We start from the raw sequence: 7,869 nt of genomic DNA on the forward strand, positions 1-7,869 counted from the left end.
ACTAGTCTTTAATGAATGATTTAAGTGAGACATGACACCCTTTACCCTTACAAAACTGTGTCCTTCAGCAACAGATTTTATAGCTACAACATAAAAACTAAGATATCAGCCAACGAAAAGTTCAGTGACTCGACCACAGTTCTTTTCCTTGTGTAGTTTTAGTTAGTTGTACATCGCCAATCAGAACAAAAAGATGAATGACAGTGCAAAGTATTACTTCTTCAGGCCCTGGGAAAACCCAGCACTTCTGGTAGCACTCAGTGAAGAAGAAATCAGTTCAAATTTCGGGCCTGGTGATCTTGTCCATATCTGACCTAGGCTTACCAATTGCTTCTCCACACGGTGCTGAATATTCCCAACATTTTCTGTCTCTGTTCCATATTTAATTCATTTTGATGAGAAAGTACTTCAACTCTCTGTACTGTCCCACTGTCATACCAGTGGTAGAGTCATATAAATCAGTTCCATGTCTGTGCTTGTTTCAGTCTGATGTTTGCTCCAAAAACTTCCCAGCAGTTTTGTTTTTGCTGGGAAGTTTTTGCTCTTTGAATAACACTTCCAAATGGTATCATGATTGACAAAGCAGAATTCTGGAAAGTATATCAAATTCAGGTGATTTAAATCTTATTTAATGGATTTTCTAGAATTTCCCAGAAAGGTTCAATCTGGCCAGCCAAAGTATTTCTGCTGAAATAATTTCATGCCTCTGCTTAATTCTCAGATATTTATTGTGCTTTTCGAACAACAGTCTTAGTTTCCTGTTTGGGGAATGTAGGAGTTAAACTTCTGACTGAAGATTGAACAGGAGGAATTAGAATTAAACAAATAAATACTGAAACAAATTTAAAGGGAGGAGGCAGGTAGTGGTGAGGAAGATTAAATTGAGTTAATCTATGCAGAAACCAGACAGAGAGAGAAACCATTTCTAGAGTACATGAAGCAGGTGAGGCATTCCAGAAACAGACTGCTCCAACTGGTTTTCTTTTAAAATGTACATGGATGAATGTAGATCAATTAACTGAAGGCTCTCTGCTGCATCGTCAGAAATTTGGGTAATCTGGCTGTCAACGTGCCCAACTTTAATCTGGCAATACCCAGTAATGGGTTTGCATTAGAGAGAATGGGTTCTCATCCCACTTCTGACATTTCCTCGGTACCTAGGTTCCAACTGAAACAAACATTTTGAATTACGTTTTATTTTTGCTGTTGTGAGGAAACAGATTGTCAGGGCTTTAGATCACTTAGAGGAGGGAGGAGTTTGTGGTGTGTTGGTTTTCAAAGCAAAAGAATATGGTGGCATTGAGGGGCAAGTATTTGACACTGATACCCAATGTGGGACAGAAAAGGATAGAGTGTGCATGAACTTAGAAAGAACAGTAAGTAGCATTAAAGGGAGGAAATGGTAAAAAGGCTAAATTAATGGTTTTTTACTTAAATCTGCATTGAATTTGAAAAATAATAAATTAATGAAGGCACAAACAGGGGTTAATGCGTAGGATCTTGTATCTATTACGAAGAGGTGGATGCAAGGAGATCAAAGATATTAAATAAATGTGACTTAACTAAAGGACAGTCAGGATCAGAAGGGCAGTGAATTAGCTTCAAGCTGAAGGAAAGAATGAAATTATCTTTGCTGGTAAAGCTTAGCTGGTCTGGCAGCATCTATGAAGAGAAATCAGAGTTAATGTTTCAGGTCCAGTGACCCTTCCTCAGAATGCAGGAACGATCACCGGACCCGAAACATTTAACTCTGATTTCTCTTCACAGATGCTGCCAAATCTGCTGAGCTTTTCCAGCAATCTCTATTCCTGTTTCTGATTTACAGCATCCGCAGTTCTTTCAGTTTTTATGAAACTATATTTGTATGGTTAATTACAATGCATATGGTTAGAGGTAAGAAATAACAAAGGGGAGAAGAGATCTGTGTGAGTAGTGTGTAGACTTCGTAACAATAGCTGTTTTAAGAGACTAACTCAGCAGATAATTAGGGCACGTAAAAAGGCAGTATATTAATCAGAGTTAATAAAGTGTGAAGCTGGATGAACACAGCAGGCCAAGCAGCATCTCAGGAGCACAAAAGCTGACGTTTCGGGCCTAGACCCTTCATCAGAGAGGGGGATGGGGTGAGGGTTCTGGAATAAATAAGGAGAGAGGGGGAGGTGGACTGAAGATGGAGAGAAAAGAAGATAGGTGGAGAGGAGAGTAGAGGTGGGGAGGTAGGGAGGGGATAGGTCAGTCCAGGTAAGACGGACAGGTCAAGGAGATGGGATGAGGTTAGTAGGTAGGAAATGGAGGTGCGGCTTGGGGTGGGAAGAAGGGATGGGTGAGAGGAAGAACAGGTTAGGGAGGCAGAGACAGGCTGGGCTGGTTGTGTGATGCAGTGGGGGGAGGGGACGAACTGGGCTGGTTTTGGGATGCGGTGGGGGAAGGGGAGATTTTGAAGCTGGTGAAGTCCACATTGATACCATTGGGCTGCAGGGTTCCCAAGCTGAATATGAGTTGCTGTTCCTGCAACCTTCGGGTGGCATCATTGTGACACTGCAGGAGGCCAATGATGGACATGTCATCTAAAGAACGGGAGGGGGAGTTAAAATGGTTGGCGACTGGGACGTGCAGTTGTTTATTGCAAACCGAGCGGAGGTGTTCTGCAAAGCGGTCCCCAAGCCTCCGCTTGGTTTCCCCAATGTAGAGGAAGCCACACTGGGTACAATATACCACACTGGCAGATGTGTAGGTGAATCTCTGCTTAATATGGAAAGTCATCTTGGGGCCTGGGATGGGGGTGAGGGAGGAGGTGTGGGGGCAAGTGTAGCATTTCCTGCGGTTGCAGGGGAAGGTGCCAGGTGTGGTGGGTTTGGAGGGCAGTGTGGAGCGAACAAGGGAGTCACGGAGAGAGTGGTCTTTCCGGAAAGCAAACAAGGGTGGGGATGGAAAAATGTCTTGGGTAGTGGGGTCGGATTGTAGATGGCGCAAGTGTCAGAGGATGATGCATTGTATCCGTAGGTTGGTGGGGTGGTGTGTGAGAATGTGGGGGATCCTCTTGGGGCGGTTGTAGCGGGGGCGGGGTGTGAGGGATGTGTTGTGGGAAAGGGCCTTCTTGACTACTGTGGGGGGAAAGTTGCGGTCCTTGAAGAACTTGGACATCTGGGATGTGCGGGTGTGGAATGCCTCATCGTGGCGTCGGCCGTGGGCAGGGTTCCGTTGACGTCAGCCGTGGGCGGGATTCCGTCAGCATCGGCCGTGGGCGGGGTTCCGTCGGCGGTGGGAGGAGCGGGGTGGGTGGCAGCAGCAGCGGTGAGGGTGGTATGTGTGGTGTTGTAACTGGAAGTGGAGGCGGTGACGGCAGCAGCGGTCCCGGAAGTGGTGTGCCCGGCGGTGGCGGATGTGACGTCATCAATGGGGTCTCCGGCCGTGTCCTCATGGTCAATGGCGGCGGGTGCATGGTGGGGGAGGGGCAGAGACAGGGACAGGGACAGGCTGGGGATTAGGGAGGTGCAGGAATCCTCTTGTGGGTGGCAGGAGCAAGTGAGTTTGTTGTACTTACGATTTTTGGTGTCCAGTAAAGCTGAGTAGAACTGGGTGTTCAGTCTGTGGGTCCTGCGGAGGATAAAAAAACAGTAGAATTCCTTTGCAGGTCTGGGAGAGGGAGGCTCTGAGCTGGGGCAGGTTGGATTGCAGTGCCTGGAGGTGCTGGCCCATGGCTGCGAGTGTCTGTTTCAGGACTTGCAGGGAGAATTGCTTCTGAAAGGTCTGAATTTTCTGGGTGTAGAGGTGGTCACGGTTGGGTCCAAATTGGGCCATTGTATCGGTGTGGTTTCCTCTACATTGGGGAAACCAAGCGGAGGCTTGGGGACCGCTTTGCAGAACACCTCCGCTCGGTTCGCAATAAACAACTGCACCTCCCGGTCGCAAACCATTTCAACTCCCCCTCCCATTCTTTAGACAACATGTGCATCATGGGCCTCCTGCAGTGCCACAGTGATGCCACCCGAAGGTTGCAGGAACAGCAACTCATATTCCGCCTGGGAACCCTGCAGCCCAATGGTATCAATGTGGACTTCACCAGCTTCAAAATCTCCCCTTCCCCCACCGCATCCCAAAACCAGCCCAGTTCGTCCCCTCCCCCCACTGCACCACACAACCAGCCCAGCTCTTCCCCTCCTCCCACTGCATCCCAAAACCAGCCCAGCCTGTCTCTGCCTCCCTAACCTGTTCTTCCTCTCACCCATCCCTTCCTCCCACCCCAAGCCGCACCTCCATTTCCTACCTACTAACCTCATCCCACCTCCTTGACCTGTCCGTCTTTCCTGGACTGACCTATCCCCTCCCTACCTCCCCACCTCTACTCTCCTCTCCACCTACCTTCTTTTCTCTCCATCTTCAGTCCACCTCCCCCTCTCTCCCTATTTATTCCAGAACCCTCACCCCATCCCGCTCTCTGATGAAGGGTCTAGGCCCGAAACATCAGCTTTTGTGCTCCTGAGATGCTGCTTGGCCTGCTGTGTTCATCCAGCTTCACACTTTTTTTATCTTGGATTCTCCAGCATCTGCAGTTCCCATTATCACGGAGATCAATCAGAGTGTCTCTAATCTTCACATAGATTGTGAAAATCAAATTGGTAAAGGCAGGCATGAAGAAGAATTCATGGTTTACATTTGGGACAGTTTCCTACAATAATATGTTGTGGATCCAACCGACGATCAGGCTAATTTGGTAATAAGGTTTAATAAATGATCTCAAAGTGGCCATTTCATAGTAGAATTTCACATTCATTTTAAAGGTTGAGAATCTTAGGTTGGAAACAACTATTCAAAACTTATATAAACTAATTACATAGGGATGAATGTAGAGTCGATAGGAGGCAAATGGAGAAAGGAGCTTAGTAGCAAGGATGGTTAAAGAACAATGGCAGATGTTCAAGAAAATAATCCATGACTCAGATCAAAGATATATCCCAGTGTGGAACAAAGATTCTAGGAAGGGAATAAACCGACCATGGTTACCAAGAAAGTTAGGAGTACCAAACTGAAAATAAAAGACATACCAGGTGGCAAAGATTAAACCAGAGGATCGGGAAAAGTTTAACTCCAACAAAAGATGTTCGTAAAAAGGGAAGCAATAAGCTTGGAAAGCACACTAGTAAGTAATATAAAAATGGACAGTTTGATCTTCTTCAATTACATATAAAGGAAGAGAGAGGCCTAAGTGAAGATAGGTTCCTTGTAGAACACTAATAAAATTCCAAAAAAATGCTAGAATATTTAATGGACTAAGTAAAGAAAAAAAAACAAACATAGTGACTATCATTACAGAAAAAGTACTGGGGAAACTAACGATGTAAAATTTGGAAAAGTGCCAGAAGATTTCAGAATTGCCTATACCTCTTTCAAAAGGAGAACAGAAACAGGAAATATAGGCCAGTTGGCTAACACAGAAATCATAGAGTCTAATGAAAAGGATGCAACAGTGGAACATTTGAAAGTAAATGATGCAATCCAGCAGAATCTTTATGAAGGGGAAGTCATGACTGACAAGTTTATTAAAGTTATTTGGACATGTAACAAGCAGGTTAGATAAAAAGGAAACAAGTAGATGTAATATGTTTGGGTTTCCAAAAAAGCATTTGATAAGGTACCACACAAGGCTTCCTAATAAGGTAAGTCTTCATATTGTCAGTGGCGGTATAGTAGCATGGATATAGGATTGCCTAAACAACAGAAGACAGAGAGTTAAGATAAACACAGCATTTTCAGGATGACAACCTGTAACTAGTAGAGGGTCATGCAAATTGGTGTTGAAGCTGCAATTATTTGCCATATATATTAATGACTCGGATGAGGGAGGTGAATGTACTATCACCAACTTTGTAGACGGCACAGCACTAAGGCGGAAGGCAAGTAGTGAAGATGACACAGTTGGTACAGACTGGTTAAATAAGTCAGCAAAACTTTGCAAGTGGAAAACGATGTGGAAATGTGGGAAAATATAAGGCTATGCACTTTAGTAGGAAGTGTGAAAAAGTTGAATATTATTTAAATAGTGAAAGACTGCAGAAAGCTGCCAAACAAAAGGATTTGGAATCCTCCTGCATAAATCACAAAAAGCAAGTATCTGAATTCATTAGGCAATAGGGTAGGCAAATAGATTGTTGTCCTCTATTACAAAGGGAATGAAGTATAAAAAAAGGTCATGCTAAAACTGGAAAAGGCACTAGTCAGACCACAGCTGGAATACATGAACAGTTTTTGTCCCTCCGTCTAAAGCATGATATACTTGCATTGGAGGCAGTCCAGAGATTGACTTTGGTATGGATGGACTTTCTTACAAGCAAATTGTTAAGGACTGTGTCTTTTTGTTTTGTGTTTCTTCCAAACAAAAATCTATGGACTGAAATGAGAGATTTTTTTTCAAAACTAGTGTTTGATAGACAGGTTGTACATTTTGAAAGTGTGTACTGACTCCCATTGCAGATGCCCTGTCAACAACAGTTTGATCAAAAAGTAGTTGAAGTCTGGGGTTACAGATGTTTTGGAGCCATTGAGGTGTACAGATACAACATTTGCTGGCAGCAAGAAGTTGATTGCTCTACGGACTAACAACCAATTGTTAATAACAGAAACCTTTTTTGCCTGCTAACAACTGTGGTTCATTCTCACACAACTGAACAACTTGGAGCTGGGAACAAGTGAAATAGAGAGGTGTTCATTTTCTCCCTGACTCAAAAGCAGTATCTCTGCTCTCTACAGTTAGAACTCACCATAAACCCAGAATAAACCAGTTTATCTTTCCTGCAACAGTTGTTGTGAGCTTTAACTTTTAAATGGCAAGTCAGACTCCTCCTCCCCCCCGCCCCAGTGAGCCAGCTACCTTACATCTCTTATCAGTTCGTGGAAGCATCTGGATTGAGATGACTGAAGAAATATGCTAGCCAGCGGGAGAGTTAAAAAGGAGCAATGCAACAACAGAACATGGAAACAAAGCCTACTGAAATTGTATACCCCATTTCCTCCCATAAGTAACATATTTTACCCTGTCTGTTTAATTGTCTGCACATATGTGTAAGGGGCAGCTGAGTTAGAGTTTTAATTAGTAATGTTACATACCAATGGTTTATAATGGTTTAGCTGCAGCTATACCTATACCTGTTCTTGTTCAATATAGAAACCTAGTCTCTCTCAGTCTGGGTCTGACAGTCATGTGAACTGGGGACCTTTGCATTCTTTCTAAAATCTTAATTTTGTGATGACTCCAGAAATGCCAGAGTTCAATTTCCAGCGTGCTAACGCAGCCAGTCATAAGGAAATGTTGAGTGAGTTGGAATTCTGCTCATTTGGAGTATTGAAAAATGAAAGGAGACCTTATTGAAACATATACAATTCTCAGGAGGCTTGAGAGAGCAGATGCAGAGAGGAGTTTCACCGTGTGGGAGAATCTAGGATCAGAGTATAATATCAACATAAAGAACTGCCTATTTTAGACAAAGATGAGGAGGATTTTTTCCTCTCAGAGGGCAGTGAATCTGTGGAATTCTTTACAGTACAAAGCTGTTGAGGCTGGGCTATTAAGTTTATTCAACACTAAGGTAGATGGATTTTTTTAATCAGTAGAAGAATCAAAGGTTATGGAAAAAGGCAGGAAAGTGGAGTTGAGAATTACTCTGTCAGCCATGATTTCATTGAATGGTAGAACAGACCTGAGGCTGAATGGCCTATTTCTGTTCCTAACTCTAAGGGTGTTATTGAAGGGCCCATTTCAATTGATAACTCAAGTATATTTGCAACCAGTTTTGTAAATGACATACATTCTACATTGTGAAGATGTGGGGTATGCCAGGGGAATTAGAATGTGGCAAGTTTCTACATCTGAAA

Source organism: Stegostoma tigrinum, chromosome 12 (assembly GCF_030684315.1).
Source record: "Stegostoma tigrinum isolate sSteTig4 chromosome 12, sSteTig4.hap1, whole genome shotgun sequence".
NCBI lineage: Eukaryota > Metazoa > Chordata > Chondrichthyes > Orectolobiformes > Stegostomatidae > Stegostoma > Stegostoma tigrinum.